The 19,129-nt window shown below is 42.9% G+C and overlaps 1 protein-coding gene and 1 non-coding gene across 2 annotated transcripts in view; one reads left to right on the top strand and one right to left on the bottom strand.

Annotated features, from left to right (window-relative positions):
- The window catches only part of Kat6a (lysine acetyltransferase 6A), a 203,676-nt gene that overhangs the window by 94,365 nt on the left and 90,182 nt on the right, over nucleotides 1-19,129 (bottom strand). The window lies entirely within an intron of this gene.
- Nucleotides 18,712-18,814, top strand: LOC127669064 (U6 spliceosomal RNA). Its single transcript, XR_007974273.1, has one exon. It is a non-coding gene; the product is annotated as a U6 spliceosomal RNA (small nuclear RNA).

The following is a 19,129-nucleotide window of genomic DNA, read 5'->3' as shown; positions in this document are numbered from 1 at the left end:
TTGTTATTTGTGCACATGATTAGAAGCAGGTGCTTTACAGGAAGAGGCATTCCTAGTGAGCAAAGGCTGTCAGTCAAACAGAGCCACCCAAACTCTGCCCCTAGGAACCAAACTCCTTATTCTCTTGAACCCCCTAGAAAGCCCCTAAATAATAACCGAAGCTCTGAGTTCTTCACTCAGCGGCCCAGGGTCAATCTTGCTTTGAATCAAAAGTTTGCAAGTTTTGCAAATCAGTGTTATCTCTTCTTTCAGTTCTTTGCATACCAGGCCAAAGACCTAGATAGAACACCTGGCTCAGACTCCTGACGGCAACAGAAGCTGCCATCATAATAAAGTTGGTATTTTCTTTATATTTGTTCACTATAAGGTTTCCTTTTTTTTTTTTTTTTATAAATCAAGGATATTTCTATATAGCAAGAAAAAAACATCTGGAGACACAAGATGTGTAAGACACTAGTGTTTACAATTACATCAAAATATGAAGTAGGGACATTTTTGACAAAAGATTTCCACGATCTGTTTATTGAACACTGCAAAATGTGAGACTACAGCAAAGAAAAATGAATGAAAAAAAATGAAAGAAAGTGGAAAGAGCTGCCTTCTGTGGGAAGAGAAGACACGGTGGTGGTAGCTAAGAAAGAAGGTCTCATCCCCACTGGTCTGCAGTTTGAATGCAGCCACAGTTACAAACCACTAGGCTTCACTTGTGGAGAACAAGCTCGTGGAAAAACCATTACGATAAAGAACATGGAATTGTCATGCACCTTTGAAAAGGAACAGGACAGATGGATTTCTAGTGTGCAAATATCTTCTGATTTGCATTTTGAACTCAATTTTCATAGCAAAACAAAGCGATGGACTTGGTTACATCACTGTCAGTCATGTGCATCACTGCCCTTTGCCCTTTGCCCTACCCAGTGATAACACAACTCCTCATACAGTGTCCTCCTTAGTTTCTTCTCTGGTGCTGGGATAAAAAATATCTTGACAAAGGAAAAGTAGTGAAGGAAGGATCTATTTCAACTCACAATTCTAGGTTGCAGTCCATCATAACAAGGAAATCTCAATGACAGGAACCTAAACCTAAAAGAGTTGGTCACACTGCATCAGTGATCAGTAGCAAAAAGCAATTAATTCATGTGTTTAAACTGATAGATTGCTTGCTTGCTTGCTTGCTTGATTGATTGATTGATTGAGACAGTCTCTTTACATAGGCCTAGCTGTTCTGGAACTTATGTAAGCCAATGTTTCTCAACTGCGAACACTCATAAAGGCCGAGACTCCAGCAGTACGGATATGGAACTTCAAGTGTCTGTCCACCTCCTGTAGCCAAGCAGGACCTCCAGTGGAGGGATAAGGACACCAACCCACCCACAAAACTTTCAGCCCAAAATTTGTTCTGCCTACAAGAAATGCAAGGATGGGGGATGGAACAGAGACTGAGGGAATGGCCGACCAACAACTGGCCCAACTTGAGACCCACCCCATGGGCAAGCACCGATCCCTGTCACTATTAATGATACTCTGTTATGCTTTCAGACAGGAGCCCAGCATAACTGTCCTCTGAGAACCTCCACCCAGCAGCTGACCGAAACAAATGCAAAGACCCACAGCCGGAGTCTTATGGAAGAGTTGGGGGAACTCTTGTATTGAGGGTCCTGGAGGGAATAGGAATTCCACAGGAAAACTAACAGAGTCAACTAACTTGGACGCTTGGGGCTCTCAGAGATTGAACCACCAAAGAGCATACACAGGCTGGACCTAGGCCTCTGTGCACATACATGGCAAATGTGTAGCTTGTCTTCATATAGGTCCCCCAACAACTGGAGCAGGGCCTGTCCCTAAAGCTGTTGCCTGCCTGCTTGTCCCATTCTACTAACTGGACTGCCTTGTCTGTCCTCAGTGGAAGAGGATGTACCTAGCCCTGCAGAGACTTCATGTGCCAGGGTGGGGGATACCCAGTGGGGGATCTCCACCCTCTCAGGGGAGCAGGGGAGGAGGAGTTGGGAGGGGGATTATGGAGAGACAGGAAGGGGGGGCAGAGTCAGGATGTAAAGTGAATTAATAAATGAAAAAAATATAAATATAAATAATATAAATATTAAATACAAGAGTTCAGAGCACTTGCTATTCTTGCACAGGACCTGAATTTGGTTCCCAGGTGAAATGGTGGCTAACAACCATTTGTAACAGGTCTAGGGAGTTTTGACACCCTTTTCTGGCCTCTTCAGAGGCCCGAATGGGCATGGTGCACAGATATACACCCATGCACATAAAATAAAAAAAGAAATCTTTGTTTCTTTCAAAAACGTACTTCCAACATATAACATCACAGAATAAACATTCCTATTTCAAATTTGAAGAAGCAGGGAACCATCACAGCAAACCAAGTTGACATCCAACAGGGAAAATATCAATTCTTTCAAGCTCATGGCCAGGATCTGGAGTCGTAATGAAATCAACTGGCTCCAAAAGACTTGGTCCCCTGACTCCTTCAGGTCTGCTGCCTTAAGCACGCAGAAATTCCCTCCTGGGATGGCTCTGCTTGGTACTTTCTGCAACCCTCAGCCTCCCATGGATCTGGCATCTCCATTGTAACCAAGGCTTCTCTGCAGGGACTCTATCCTACCCCACCCGCCCCGCCCTGCCCTGCCCTACCCCACCCCACATCACCTGACCTCGGGCTCCTTAGTTAGGGTTTCTATTGCTGTGACAAAACACCATGACCAAAGCAAAAGGAGAGGAAAGGGTTTATTTCGCTTTCACTTCCACATCGCTGTTTACCATCACAGGAAGTCAGAACAGGAACTCAAAGAGGGCAGAAACCCGGAGGCAGAGGCCAGGGACAGGGTTCTGCCAACCAGCTTGTTCCTCAAGGCTTGCTCAGCCTGCTTTCCAACAGAACCCAGCTCCACCAGCCCAGGGATGGCGCCGCCCACAGTTGGCTGGACCCTCCCCAATCAATTGGAAGGAAATGCCCTACAAGCGTGGCTGCAGCCTGATCTCATGGAGGCATTTTCTTGGAGGTTTCCTCCTCTCAAGTAGCTTTAGCTTGTGTCCAGTTGACAAAATCTATCCAGCACACCAGAATCTATCTCTATCGTGATGTCCACGAGCCCCTCAGCCTTGCATTCTCTATAACTTCAAAACCAAAAGAACAGGGAAGCTTTTCCCAAGGGGAAAAGAGCCTGTCCTAAACAGATGGGAACATCTGTGGACCACAGCTGTATTAGCTCCTGGGTGCTGGCCCTCAAGAAATGCCTCCTTCAGTTTAGGGTTTTCTCCTTTAAAAGAATTTGGAGCATCACAGTATGGAATTTCTGAAGAGTAGGATGTTGCTCTCAGGAATACTTTGCTCATCTACTTTGCAGTGGTGTGTGTGTGTGTGTGTGCGCGCGCGTGTGCGTGCGCGTGTGCGTGTGTGTGTCTGTGTCTGTGTGTCTGTGTGGGTCTGTGTGGGTCTGTATGTGTGTGTGTGTCTCAGGGGAAAGGTGAATATCCCCCATCACAGTTCCTGTTAAAGTATTTGTTCCTATCAGAAACTTCACAAGCCAGACCCCCAGAGCCTATATTTATCTCAGTAGTTTTTATATTTAAGCTTCCACCAGAATGACCTATGAACCTTTGCCCCCCAGCATTCAAGGGTATTTTTAACCCAAACTGCTGAACTCTTCCACCCTCTTCCCACAAGACAGTCCAAAGGCCCATGCACCATGTGGGCCTTTTACAATACCAACTTCACTTCTGGGTACAATTTGATGTCTGTCAGTGGAGCAATGCCCATGCACCCTGTCATCATAGAGCAGCAGTTCTTAACCCCAGGTCACAACCCCTTTGGGGGTCAAATAACCCTTTCTCAGGGGTCACCTAAAGCCATCCACATATATTTACATTATGATTAAGGGCAGCAGCAATATTGCAGTTACGAAGTAGCAATGAAAATAATCTTACAGATGGGATCGCCACAACATAAGGAACTGAGTTAAGGGGTTGTAGCATTAGGGAGGTCGAGAACTCCTGTCCTAGAGAACCATTTTACAAACCTGCCGTTGGTATAATAACAGCATCAAAAACTGTTATACAGTAAATACTCTGTGTTAACTCTTAAGTACTGTGCCTGTTGTATTTATTAATTTACATGTCCACAATTAATTATGAGGTTACTTTATTTTTAAATATTTTAAATTAATTAATGGATGTGTGTAGATTTAGATTTTTCAAAACCTACTTTAAGCTGGGCGGTGGTGGTGCACGCCTGTAATCCCAGCACTCTGGGAGGCAGAGGCAGGCGGATTTCTGAGTTCGAGGCCAGCCTGGTCTACAGAGTGAGTTCCAGGACAGCCAGGGCTATACAGAGAAACCCTGTCTCGAAAAAACCAAATCCAAAAAACAAAACAAACAAACAAACAAACAAACAAAAAACCTACTTTAATAAGGGTTCTCAAACAATTTAACCCTCCCCCTTCTGGCCCACTGTCCAAAGGTACGGGAGAAAAGATAGTACATGGGACAAGGGGATGTGGACCTGTTTACAAGTAGTTCTTTGAGGCAATTATAATCTCTGTTGTCAGGATACCAGCAGCTGAATAATGTGTGTGTGTGTGTGTGTGTTTGTGTGTGTGTGTGTGCACAAGCTCAAGCTTCAAATAGTGTCACCAAACACGAATCAGCAGCTGCAGAACAATCCAGTAGAAACAGCCAGGCCTCCACTGAATCCAGCACAAGTCAGCGGGAGCAACCAGAACCAGCTGGAATGCCAGGAGAAGCTCTCTGCCACACCTCTCTCAAGTGAAGACCTGAGAATGAAGAAGCATTTGCAGTGCTAGCTAAGCAAGTGCATTGTTGCTCTCTGTTAGGTCCAACTTATACTCTCTCCAAACATCACATGTCCTTTCATGGGTCTGCTGCAGCAAAACATCTGCTTCATAGAGATAGAGATACAGATACAGATGGAGATACAGATAGAGATAGGGATAGAGATAGGGATACAGATGGATACAGATAGATAAAGACAGAGATACAGATACAGAGAGATAGAGATACAGATACAGATGGAGATGGAGATATAGATACAGATACAGATAGATACAGATAGAGATACAGATGGAGCCAGAGATACAGATACAGAGAGAGATAGGGATATAGGTACAGATACAGTTGGATACAGATACAGTTAGATACAGATAGAGATACAGATACAGATGGAGATTGAGATTCAGATACAAATACAGAGAGATACAAATAATACAGATACAGAGAGAGAGAGAGAGAAAGAGAGAGAGAGACAAAGAGAGAGAGAGAATTTTCCCTGTTTTAAGCATTTCTTTTTACATTTTTGTTTTTATTCATTTGTTTATTTATTTGTAATTTTTAGATAGGATTTTGTTATGTAGCCTGTGCTTGTTTAAAGACCCTCTCAATTTCCCTGGAGACCTCATCTCTTAGGGAAGACTTAGCTTAGCTCTTACCCAGGGCCCTCACATCCCTCCCTCCAAGTCCCTTCCTGTCAGTTGCTGATACCTAGAAATAATCTTTCCCTGGGACACCAGGTGGCCACACCTGGCTGGAACTCAGGTAGCTGATTTCCACTGTCCTTCCCCTCCTCTATTCAGAACTCCTCATTCTCACACTCTGGCTTTAGCAGCCTGTTTTCAGATGCCCCTTCTATTCCACTCACTGGCAACCCCAACTCTTGATTCAGACCCAGGGTTCCCTTTGCTCTTTCATTCCTGTCTCTCCAGATACAGTCTCTGTCTTACTGCAGCCTCCTTGCAAGAGCCTCTCCTCCCATCACACCTCCCACTCCCCAGGAATGTTATCTCTTGGTGTGGACAGGATTCCCTACCTGTTTCCCACAGCCCCTCTCAGCATTCTCTCCTAGCTGTCTCTATTCTTTTCTACCACACACCTGAGAAGCATCCCCTAATAAGAACCCACAGCCATCACAGTTTCCTAAGATCCAGAGAGGATAGCAGAAACCAAGGAACGGAACACATACCCAACAATGGCTGGACCAGCCAGAAAGCAACACCTAGCATCACCCCAGTCACCATAATTCCAAATGCCTGGACAACAGCACAGAAGCACAAACAGGAATAACCAAGATGGTGAGCCTTCACCAGGCAGATGACATAGTAAATCTAAAACAACCCAGGCACAAAACTGAGTAACCCTATTACAGTAGGACCTGATAAAAGCAACACACCTGAAGCACAAGGTAAAGACTTCAAAAAGCAGCTGTGAATATGATCAAGGACCATAAGGAGGATATGAAAAAAATTTCTGTACTGGCTAGTTTTGTTTGCCAACTTGACACAGGCTGGAATTATGACAAAGAAAGGAGCCTCCCTTGAAGAAATGCCTCCATGAGATCCAACTGTAAGGCATTTTCTCAATTAATGATTAAGGGTAGAAGGGCCCAGCCCATTGTGGCTGGAGCCATCCCTGGGCTGGTAGTCCTGGGTTCTATAACAAAGCAAGCTGAGCAAGCCAGGGGAAGCAATCTAGTAAGCAGCACTCCTCCATGGCCTCTGCATCAGTTCCGGCCTCCAAGTTCCTGTCCTGTGTGAGTTCTGTCCTGACTTCCTTTACAGTAATGTGAACGTGTAAGCTGAATAAACCCTTTCCTCCTCAACTTGCTTCTTGGTCATGAAGTTTTGTGCAGGAATACAAACCCTTACTAAGAAATTCCTTAATAAAGTCTGAGAAAACAGAAATAGTGAACTGTGATAATAAAAGCAATTCAAGACCCGAAAGTAGAAATGGAGTTGCTAAAGAAAAGTCCAAACTGAAATAAAACTGGAAATGAAAAATTTAGGAAGCCAAGCCCCCCCCCCCCACAAAAAAAGCTCAGAGGTAAGACTCACCAACAAAATTACAAGACATGAAGAGAGAATATCAGGTGTTGACGACAATGTAGGAAGAATGGATATCTCAGTCAAAGAAAATGCCAAATCTAAGAAATAAGAATATAGGCACAAAGCATCCAGTAAATCTGGGACACTACAAAAAGATGAAACCTATAAATTATAAGAATAAGAAAAGGGGGCTGTTGGAGAGATGGCTCAGCTGTTAAGAGCACCTATTGCTCTTCCAGAGGTCCTGAGTTCAATTCCCATCAACCACATGGTGGCTCACAACCATCTGTAATGAGATCTGCTGCCCTCTCTGGTGTGCCTGGAGACAGCTACAGTGTACTCACATGAATTAAATAAACAAATCAAAAAAATTCAAAAAACAAAAAACAAAACAAAAAGAGTTGCTTTGGTCATGGTGTCTCTTCACAGCAACCAAACCCTAACTAAGACAAAACCCAAGTAACATATAAAAGCAGACCTACCAGAAAAACACCTGACTTCTCAGAGGAGAGGAAGGACATGGATGGATGAGCTACAAACTTGGAGGGGTGGAATATGCCAGCCCAGACTCCTATACTCAGCAAAACTATCAATCACAATGCATGAGAAAGAAAAGCATCCCACAAGAAAACCAAATTTTAGCAATATTTATCAATTCAGCTCTAAAGGCACTAAGAGGAATTCTTTAGTCTGACGAGATTAGCTACATCTAAGAAAATACAAAGAATAATAATTCAAGAATCATAAATGAAAGGGGGAGGGGACCCACACCATAACAACAAAGTAACTAATAAAAAACTGCTTGTTGGTAACTTTCAATACCAGTGGTCTTAATTCCCTAATAAAAAGGTCAACATAGCATATTAAAACAGGGTCCATCTCTGTACTGCACCCAAGAAACACACCTCACCATGATACACATCAACTCAAGGTAAAAGTGTGGGGAAATATAATCTAAGTAAATGGACCCAAGAAGAAAGTGTAGTCATTTAATATCTGACAAACTCAAAATTAATTGGAGGAGATTGGGAAGGACACCACATACTCAAAACAGAAAAAATCCACCCAGAGGAACATTTATGCACCAAACAGAAGAAAATCCAAGTTCATAAAAGTAACTGCTTATGGCAGCTAAAATTATATATTGACCCTGTACAATGATAGTGTGGGAGGACAATACCCCACTCTCACCAATGGACAGGTCAAAACCAAAGAGAAATATGCTGGAGTTAAATAACACCATGAACCAAACAGACCCAGCAGATATTTATGGAACAGTTCACCCAAGCATTAAAAAATGTACTTCCTTCTCAGCACCTCATGGAATTTCCTCTAAAATTGAGTATATAATTGGACACAAAGCAATTCTTGACATAAATTTAAAAATTGAAATAACATTCTGCATCCTATCTGACCACCCGGGATTCAAGTTGGGTATCAACAACAGCAGTAACCACAGGAAGTGTACAAACTCATGGAAACTCTCTAAGCATTAAAAATTGAGTCAAGACAGAAATTAAAGCCTTTTTAGAATTGTATGAAAATGAAAACATAGCATAGCTAGGCCTGTGAGGCACTATGAAGGCAGTCCCAAGAGTGAAGCTCGCAGCACTAAGTGCCTACATAAAAACAACTGGAGAGTATCATATTAGCAAATTAGCAGTGTACCTGAGAGTTCTAGAACAAAAGAACAGAAAGCAAGAAACAGTCTAACTCAGGGCTGAAATCAATAAAATAGATATAAAAATAATAAAACATAGAAACAGTGAAGAGTTGGTTCTTTAAGGAAATGACTAATATTGATTAATCCCCAAGTTAACTGAGAGAGAAGATCCAAATGAATAAAATTAGAGATGAAAAGTAACGTCACAAAATCCAGAGAATAATGTAGACATACTTTAAATCTGTGCCCTACCAAACTGGGAAACCTAGAAGAAATGGTTGAATGTCTTGATATGTACAACCTACTAAAGTTAATCAAGATCGCCGGGCAGTAGTGGTACACACCTTTAATCCCAGCACTTAGGAGGCAGAGGCAGGTGGATTTCTGAGTTCGAGGCCAGCCTGGTCTACAGAGTGAGTTCCAGGACAGCCAGGGCTACACAGAGAAACCCTGTCTCGAAAAACCAAAAAAAAAAAAAAAAAAAAAGCAATTTAAACAGACTAATATGGTAAAATATAAGCAATAATTAAATTTCTCACCCCTCCTCCCAAAAAAGGAGAACCCCCCCCCATGGCAAAATCGATTCAGGGAAGAATTCTACCAGACATTCAAAGATATAACACCAATTCTACTCAAATTGGAACATTTTTTCATTCTTTTTCTGAGGCCACAATTTCCCTGACATCTAAACCATGCAAAGACCCAAACAACAAAAGAAAATTACAAATGAATATCCTTTTGAAATGTAGATTCAAAGATATTACTTACAAAAATAAATTACTTACAAAAAAAAGATTTAAAAAAAATCATTCACCATGATCAAGTAACTTCACCCCAGAGATGCAAGGCTGGTTCAACATACATAATCAATAAACATATAAACACATAAAAACAGGCTGAAAGACCTGAAAACCCACAAGACCATAATCCCATCGATTCAGAAACAGCATTTGACAAAGTTTAACATCCCTTTATGATAAAAGTCCTAGAGAGACTAGGGGCACTAGGGACATACATCAAACATAATAAAGGCTATTTATTACAACAAATCCACAGCCAACCTCAACCTAAATAGAGAAGAAACTCAACGCATCTCCAGTAAAATCAGGAATAAGACAAGGATGTCCACTCTCCCCAGACCTTTTCGGTAAAGTGCTTGAAATCTTAGCTAGAACAATAAGCCAACAGAGTCTGGTGAGCAGTGCCTTGGGGACCTGTGAGAGAGGCTCGAGGATGGAAGGCAGAGGAGGGCCTTCACCTCTGGCGCATTTTGTTCCCTGGATTGTTCTTGGAAGTGATTTCAGGCCTCCTGTGACCACCATTTACATTAAATTTATAAGACATGTCTGTTATTGTTGGATGTCAAATCATAGCTAATGGAACCCTATCTTGTCAGTGTGCCCTGAATCCGGATATGGCTACCTTGTTTTTGTGACTTCCCAGATGTAACTTCTAGAGTGTGTTGTTTTCAGTAGGCAGGGCCCTCACAGACCCGTGGTGTTTGAATTCCCATGGGGGTGACACTATTAGGAGGTGGGAGGTGTGACGTTCGTTCATGGAGGAACTTTGTCACTGTGGAGGCAAGCTTTGAGGTCTTATTTGCTCAAGCGAGGCCTAGTGTTTCCTCCATTTCCTGCTGCCTGCTGACCCATATGTAGAACTCCCAGCTCCTTCACCAGCACCACCCCTTCCTGCCCACGGCCACTCTTCCTGCTGTGATGATAATGGACTAAACCTCTGAAACTGTAAGCCAGTCTCAGTTAAATGTTCTCCTTTATAAGAGTTCTCACAGTCATGATGTCTCTTCGCAGCAAGAAGAAACCCCAACTAAGACAAGGCAATTGTGTTTGAATTGGTCTATCTTGAGAAAGTTCTGGGAAAAGGCTACCCAGTCAGTATTTAGTATGTGCAACACTGGCTTTTATTTTCATGTTTTTTCTGAAGTCAAATGACCTCCCTCAGATCACTGCTTTCGTATTTACATTTGTGTATAAAAGCACACTGACACTGGGGGCCATCTACTATATTACACTCTAGTCCACCCGACTCTGACAGACCCTCAGTCAGATCCCAGGTCCAGCAAACAAGATCTGCCCAGGTCAGTGAAAGTGGACAGAGATCAAGGGGCTATAAATAGGAAAGGAAGAAGTCACAGGATCTTTATTTGCTGATGATATGATCTGATACATAAAACACCCTAAAACAAAACAAAAATCCATCAGGAAACTTCTATGGCTGATAAACTTTTATCAGAGTAGCAGAATACAAAATCAACACACAAAAGTCAGTAACCTTCCTATATACAAACTGACTTCACACTGACTTCACTTCCAGGCTAGACACCTTCTGAGATGGGTAGAGGACAGCAGGGGGTTCTGAGGCAAAACTGAGTCTATTCAGGAGGCCATTTTAAGGCCTTCCACTACGCCAGGTCCTTACCAAGACAATGTTTGTATGTCATTGTCCCCATATCACCAGTGTCCACCTTTCTATTTATATCTGTGATTGTTTCGCTGGGTTTGTTCTTAATCCTGTTTCAGGTTTTAGTAAACACAGCTTCGTTTGTTCTCTCCCTCGTTTCTTGGCTGTGCGTCTCTGCTCCTCAGTGGGAAGCACTGATTCCAGCGTCTCTGTGGGCTGCTTTAGGGGACGTGAACTCTCGTAGCCCATTTGTATCGTGGAAAATGTTTCTTTCTCCTTTAACGACAGTGGGTGGTTTTGGTGGGCTCTGTAGCCTACGTTGGGTCTTTTGGAACTTTAAGAGCGTTGCTCCAGGTTCTACTGGATTTTCAAGTTTCCGGTGGAAAAAAATCAGCTGTGATTCTAAAGGGTTTCTTTTATACATGCCTTGTGATTTTTTTTTCTCTTCAACTGTCAGTACCCTTCTCTTGTGTATATTTAGTGTTTTAAGAATAATATGAATGGAGAGTGATTTTTTTCCTGTTCCTTTGATGTTCTGTGTGCTTTGTGTATCTCTATAGGTATGTCTTTAGTTTGGGAAGATCTCTTATAATCCATTTGAAGATCGGGACAATGCCATAGACTTGGGATTGTTCTCCTTCATCTATGTCTATTATTCAAGGATTTGGTATTTTTCCCACATTCCCTGAATGTTCCTTCTTTGTGTTTTAATTTTCTTGTATTCTTTGCTTCCGTGGTCCCTATTTCACCTTCAGGTTCTGGTATTTTGTCTCTCTTCCACTCTACTGGGATTCGTTCTACTTGGAAGACTTTGCCTGCATTTTCTAACCAGGTGTCCAAGTTGTTGTGATAAACACTGACCAAACCAATTTGAGCAAAGAACGAAATGACTTGGCTTACACTTCTGTGTCAGATTCTTCATTGAGGAAAGTCAGGCAAGAACTGAAGCCAAAACCATGCAGGGATGCTTCTTACTGGCTTGCTCAGCTTGCTTTTTTAGATGACCTGCATAGGGATGACACCACCCATAGTGGGCTGGGCCCTGCCACATTAGTCATTAATCAAGAAAATACTCCACACACTAGCCTTTAGGCCAATTTTATGGGGATATTTTTCTTCAATTGACGTTCCCTTTACCCAAGTTGACAAAAAACTAACCAGCACATTGGGATATTGAGATTTTTTTAAGATTTATTTATTTATGATATGTAAGTACACTGTAACTGTCTTCAGACGCTCCAGAAGAGGGGGTCAGATCTCATTACAGATGGCTGTGAGCCACCATGTGGGTGCTGGGATTTGAACTCAGGACCATCAACAGAGCAGTTAGTGCTCTTAACCACTGAGCCATCTTTCCAGCCCCAATATTGAGTTTTTCATTTCTATCTTTATTTCTGCAAGAATTCTCTTCAATATTTCTATATATTTCCTGAATTCAAATTTCAAATTTTGAACTGTCATTATTTCATTCAGTTGTATGTTTGTGTTTTCAACATTTGTCTCTTTAAGTTCATTGACCTGTTTGTGCCTCCTTTACACTGCTGGAATCCTTTGATAGTGTTTATGATCGTTTACAGTTCTGCATCCTGTGGGGTTCATCTAGTTAGTCCTCACTGTAGACCATTTCTATAGGACCAGTGGGTTGTTGAGAGAAGGGCTGCACTATCTTGGCCTTTCACACTGTGTTTTTGCAATGAGACCTAGGCTCATGGACTTTGTTTTTGTTGTCCATGTTTGGTCAGTTTTGAAACAATTATAAAGCGCTATTAGGTCAATCCTTCAGATACTCCATGTTGATTCTGGATTGGAAAAGCATGGTATTCCAATTCAGTGGTAACCAAGGAAATATGAGAATGAGACAAATGCCCCGACCTGCTTGGGCTGGCGCCAGCTGTGCCACCTGGGTCACACCTGAGAGTGTGGGAATGGTGTGAGCAGGCCAGGGTCTCCAGCACACACAAGGCTAGGCCAGCATGCAGGCTGTGTGAGTGTTGCATGAGGCTATGCCTGAGTGTTGGAGATATCTAGGGTAGGCAAGATTCCAGTGACTCTTCAGGCTATGCCAGTGCACAAACGTGAGACCTGGCTTAGGCCTGGGTGTTGGGTATGGTGAGTGTAGGTTAGGGCCAGGCTAACTCTCTAAGCTAGAAGAGAACACAGAATGACTTTTATTCTTTAGGAAAAACAAAACAAGAATTCAACTGAAAATGTAGCTGTTCAACTGAGTCTGCTGCTATTGGGTGAGTTCTGGTTTCTGATCTGTCTCAGGCCAAATAAATCTTTTGCATTATTTGGGATCATTCAAACCCTCCACAAATTTGTGTTGTAATCTGCCTCCTCCTTTAGATTCATTGGCAGTTACATTTTTAACTCTATATGTATCTATAGGTAGTACAATTTTGTTCAGTTGATCTCTTGTCATTGAACAAGGATCTATCTTTGCCTTTTCTGAATTAGAGAGGATTTTAGTTGTTGTGATGTGGTGGTTTGAAAGAGACTGGCCCCCATAGACTCAGGTGCTTGAGTACTTCATCATCAGTTGGCATGGGGGACCAGCCTTATTGGAGGAGGTGTGTCGCTTGGGGTTGACTTTGAGGTTTCACAAGAGTCGTGTCATTTCTATTGTGCCTGCTCTCAACCTCCTTTTTGTTGATCGGGACTTGAGTATTTAACTATTTCTGCCGCCAACTCTTTACTCTGTATTCATCTATTCTCACCTCCAGAAACCACAAGCCCAAGTGTCTTAGGCAGGGTTTCCATGGCTGTGAAGCGACACCATGACCAAGGCAACTCTTATAAGGACAACATTTAGTTGGGGCTGGCTTACATTACAGGTTCAGAGCTTCAGTCCATTATCATCAAGGCAGGAAGCATGGCAGCATCCAGGCAGGCGTTGTGCTGGAGGAGCTGAGAGTTCTGCATCTTGTTCCGAAGAACAACAGGGGAAGACCAGCATCCTCAGTCAGCTAAGAGGAAGCTCTCAAAGCCCACCCACAGTGACACATTTCCTACAACAAGGCCACACCTCCAAATAGTGCCACTCCCTGGGCCAAGCATATTCAAATCAGCAGATCACATAAATGCTTTCTTTTATAAGTTGCCTTGGTTGTGGTGTTTTGTCCCTACAATAGAAAAGTAAGAAGACTTGTAGTACATGTGCTGTCTGTTCTATTTACTTTCTGTGGGATTTTTTTTTTTTTGACAGATACTATGTATCCCTGGATGGCCTGAAACATCCCGGTAGCTCAGGCTATTAGTGATTTCTCCACCTCTCCCTCTCAGGTTCTGTGATTCAAGGGTGTGTTTCTGCACACCCCATTGTATTGAATTTTTTTCTATCCTTCTATTTCAGCTGTGGAAAACCTTACATGTAAAGTGTTATTGGGGCTGTATCATGTCAGGTCTTCAGGTCTTTACACTACATTTTCTTTCCAGGTGATTACTGACAGAGAAGGTGGTATTGTTATTGGTTCTCATTGGGATTCTCTCTCTCCCTTGGCTTTGCTTTGTGGCCAGGCTGCTCTATAGCAGAGTGCTTGATGCTATGCCGTCTTCTTACTTTATTTTTTCAGTGAATCTATTACAGCTCTGACTTGTGGTTGCTATCAGGCTTGCAGAAAACATCTTATGGTTAAAACATGCTATTCGAGGCTGGTAAATGTTATTGCTGAAAAATCTCTATAACTTCACACATTTTTAACATTTGCTAACACTTGATGTCACAGTTCATTTATTTTTATACTTTGTTTATCTTACAAAAAAAAAGTAGTGCTGTTGTAGTGCTGTTGTATCAATATTCTTTTACTTACTTTCATGATTTCTTTGTTTTTCAGGGTTTTCGTATTTTACCTGCCTGAGTTGGTTAGTTTTTGTCAACCTGACCCAAGGTTAAGTCATGCAGAAAAGACGGAACCTCAGTTGAGAAAATGTGTGTCCCTACTACGTTTGTCGTGGAGATAAGCCTATGATGGGGCAGTTTCTTGATTAGTGATTGATGTAGGGGAACCCAGATCCTTGTGATTCTGGGTTGTATGAAACGCCAAGCTGAGTACGCCAAGAAGAGTGAGCTAGTAAACTGTGTTCTCCATGGCTTCTGCGCCCGGTGCTGACTCAAGGTCCTTGCCCTGATAAAGTTCCTGTCTTGGCTTCCCTCAGTGATAAACAATGACTGAGGCATGATATCCAATCCACACTTTCCTCACTAAGCTGCTTTTGGTTGTGCTATTCATCACAGATTGTGCTATTAGAGAACACACTAATATAATAAACCCTGTAGCTTACCAGGAGGTGTAGATTCTCAGGTAGATGCATGCTAGGAGATGCCTTTATAAGCCTTGAAGTTGGGCTTTTAATGACATTTTTTCTTTTTCTTTTGGTTTTTCAAGACAGGGTTTCTCTGTATAACCCTGCTGTCCTGGAACTCACTCTGTAGGCCAGGCTGGCCTCGAACTCTGAAATCTGTCTGCTTCTGCCTCCCAAGTGCTGGGATTAAACCACTGCCCAGCTGACAATTTTTTTAAAGGGTTGAAAGTTAATCTTACATAGGCCTTGTAGTGTTGTTTGAAAGATAATGGCCCCCTCATACTCATCCATTTAAATGCTTGGCTCCCAGTTGGTAGAACTATTTGGGAAGGATTTGGAGGTGTGGTCTTGTTGAAGGAGGTGTGTCACTGGGGGTGGGCTTTGAAGTTTCAAAAGTTCATGCCATTTCCAGTTCGCTGCATCACTCTGCCTCATGATTGACCCAACTTGTAAGCTCTCAACTACTGTTTCAGCGCCATGCTCTCCCGCCCTCCCACCTGCCTGCCCATCTCCTGCTGTACTCCCTACCATGACAGTCATGGACTCTGAGAATCTGCAACCACAGTTAAGCCCAGAATTAAATCTTTTATTTTATGAGTTGCCTTGGTCATGGTGTTTCACCATGGCAATAGAAGAGTAACTAAGATAAAAGTTGGTATCACATGTTGGGCATTGCTGTGACGGACATGGCCGCGCTATTTTTATTGAAGAATGTGGAAGAATTTCGTACTCTGGACTAGGAAAGCCGTTGAATACTCTAAGCAGGGCTTAGTGGGCCATCCTAGTAGGAGCATAAAAGACCATGGTGCTGAGGGTGACGTGGGCTGCAGAGGCCCTGCTCAGAAGGCTTCTGAGGGAAACAACATTAACAACCAGGTTAGAGGCCATTCTTGTGACATTTGGGCCAAGACTTTCAGTTTTTCTGTAACTTCTTCTGTTTGATGGGTTCTTTGAACATAATTATCTGCCATCCAAATCATTTAGATTCTCCATTCCTCCTTTGCTCTAGTCTTATTCGTCTGCATTTGCTGTGATTATCTCCTGCTCTTTATTGTTTCTTATTGGTGGTAGTTTATTCTGATTCTTATTCTTTTCACTACTTCTGTAACCAGTTTTGAGCCTGGGTTGCTTCCTGGTTCTGACAGCTAAGCGTGCAGTCTACCACTGATCTATCTGCCCCAGGCCCAACACTCTCCTGTTCTCATCTCTGAACCTGTGTAGCTGTGTCCACATAAGAATAGTGTTATAGTGTTATTCTGTCAGTTTCTGAGATAGGATCTCATTATGTAGAGCAGGCTAGCCTAAGGGGCTGAGATGCTCTGGAAAGTTGCCTTGCCTGGTAACACCTGATAGGGAGAGTCACATACCAAAGCCCCAGGTGACTGCCACTTTGAGACTAAAGAGAACTGACCGGCAGATTAACTCTTGCATTCCCAGAATTTCCCCCTTTTCTATCCTCAAAAAATTCCAAGACCCCCCTCCCCCACCACACACACACCACGTGTGCGCACTCTCACTTCCGGGGAGAGACTATGGCTTTCCGCTATTCTGATCAAAGAATAATTCTCCTTCTGGAGACGCCCATTTTTATTTCTACGTGGCCTGACTCAGGCTAGCCCTCTGACTCTGAGAAAAAGAGAGCCAAGCAGCCCATTTCCTGCCTCATCCTGGAACTGGGCCGGTGACATTCCTTGGAAGTTGATCTTATGCAACTCTGAAAGAAACCTGCGCTGTGATTCTAGTTTCTGTATCGGCTTCTTTTACAATGCTCAGGTTCCTTGAGCTGAGACCATGCAATCCCTTCCCCTGGCTCTTTGTTCCTATTTTAAGCCTAGCTGCCTCGGCCATAGGTACCAACCATCTCCTACAGCCACACTAGCCTGCCTAAGAAAAGCATCCTTTTAAAGAAAAGGCTGTAACAATCCACATTCAATCTTCAAAATGAAGCATTCCTCAGGGTCTGGTAGTGACCCATGGGGGATGACAAGATCACCACCACAGGGCTGAGCTCATCTTTGGCAGAAAACTGGGGGACCTCATCAGGATATCACAACTATGTGATCTGACAGCCTTTTTTGGTAATGATAATTTTTTTTTGCCAATAATAATTTTTTTTTTTTGCTAATGCCATGCGATTTCACCACCATTGATGGCACCATATAGCACAAGCAAAATTCTGGCAACCATAAAACTTCAGGGTCCCACTGAGTCCCCTGGGGGACCACCACATCTCTTTTATATTAGACTAAGGAAAACCTATCCAATTTCCAACGTGAGGATCTTTTTGGTAATTTTTTTATAAAAAGATTTATATTATATATGTGAGTACACTGTTGCTGTCTTCAGACACATCAGAAGAGGGCATTGGATCCCATTACAATGGTTGTGAGCCACCATGTGGTTGCTGAGAATTGAACTCAGGGCCTCGGGAAGAGCAGCAGTCAGTGCTCTTACCAGCTGAGCCATCTCTCCAGCCCCCTTTTGGTAATTTTTGATGTTTTGTTTTAATGTTGACACAGTTTTTACAAGGTACTGTTGTTGGCTTCTAAGGAGAACCTAGAAGTCTTCCTATCTCATAAGTCAGTGCTCATTTAAACTAAGGCTCTCAACTTGGCCAAACTTCATTTTGTTCATAATAAAAGTAAAATTAGCTGGGCGGTGGTGGCACACACCTGTAATCTCAGCACTCTGGGAGGCAGAGGCAGGCAGATTTCTGAGTTTGAGTCCAGCCTGGTCTACAGAGTGAGTTCCAGGACAGCCAGGGCTACACAGAGAAACCCTGTCTGGAAAAAAACCAAATCTAAAAAATAAATAAATAAATAAATAAATAAATAAATAAATAAATAAAATAAATAAATTTTAAAAAAAGTAAAAAAAAAAAAAAGATAAAGATCATCTTGGCAGTGTAAGACCCCAAAAACCGAGGGTTCCCCAGCACCCCACACCCCGGAAGGCGACACCCAAATCACTCGCGAGAAACGGTCTCGATGCAATAGCATGAGGATTTCTTTATTTCCAGAATTCTGGGTTCCATAGCCACCGTGCACCACACAGGGTCAGAGGATTATGGACCCCGAGTGCCGAATTGCGACAGCTTTTATAAGTTTACGACAGAGCCTTCGAATCACAAACCAATCATTTCTTAGCATGGAGAGCCCACGAAATGCGAGCCAATCAGTTTAAATTATCGGAGCCCATGCTCAGTGAACCAATTAGTTTTCTATAATGTCTACAGCTGCGTGAACTTCTGCTTAGGGGTAATGGCATAAGTTTACAGAAGCAAGATAAGCTTAGCCCATTTTCAGTTACCCTATGGGGCCAGGATCACCTATTCAAGGCCTTTCTGCTAGGTCTAAACAAAGGGCGGGCTCTGGAATGTGACCTTTTACCTAGTTTCTTTTTAACAAAGCGAGATAGCATTTTAAACTCCTGATTTCCTGGGGTCACCAGAGTCAGGCCATATTTTTCATCCCTTCAGCAGCACATATACTAGAACTGGAACAATGCGGGGAAGATTAGCAAGGCCTCTGCACGAGGATGACGTAAGATTCGGGAAGCCGGCCGTATTTTGTTGTGCTTGTATACAGCTGGAACTCATGACAGTTTTTCTCGTGTGATCTTTCTTAACACTCAGAGTGTGAATTGTCCGAGGCCCTTTATTGAGCCGTATGCTTACATTGATAATGTCCTTCAAATGTGTCCCGTATTGGACTCGCCTTCTTTTTGTATGCTATCCTAGTGCCTCTCACCGTACAGAGCAGCTCCATCCGTTCCTGACGCACTGACAAGAAGACCTCTGGAGAAGCTCTGGCTGCCAGGGGCCTTCGGCCTCTCACCCCAGACCAGATAAAGTTCTTTACGTCTGTCTTCCATTTTGTCCGGTCCC

Source organism: Apodemus sylvaticus, chromosome 18 (assembly GCF_947179515.1).
Source record: "Apodemus sylvaticus chromosome 18, mApoSyl1.1, whole genome shotgun sequence".
Lineage (NCBI taxonomy): Eukaryota > Metazoa > Chordata > Mammalia > Rodentia > Muridae > Apodemus > Apodemus sylvaticus.
This window is presented reverse-complemented; position numbering and strand designations above follow the sequence as displayed.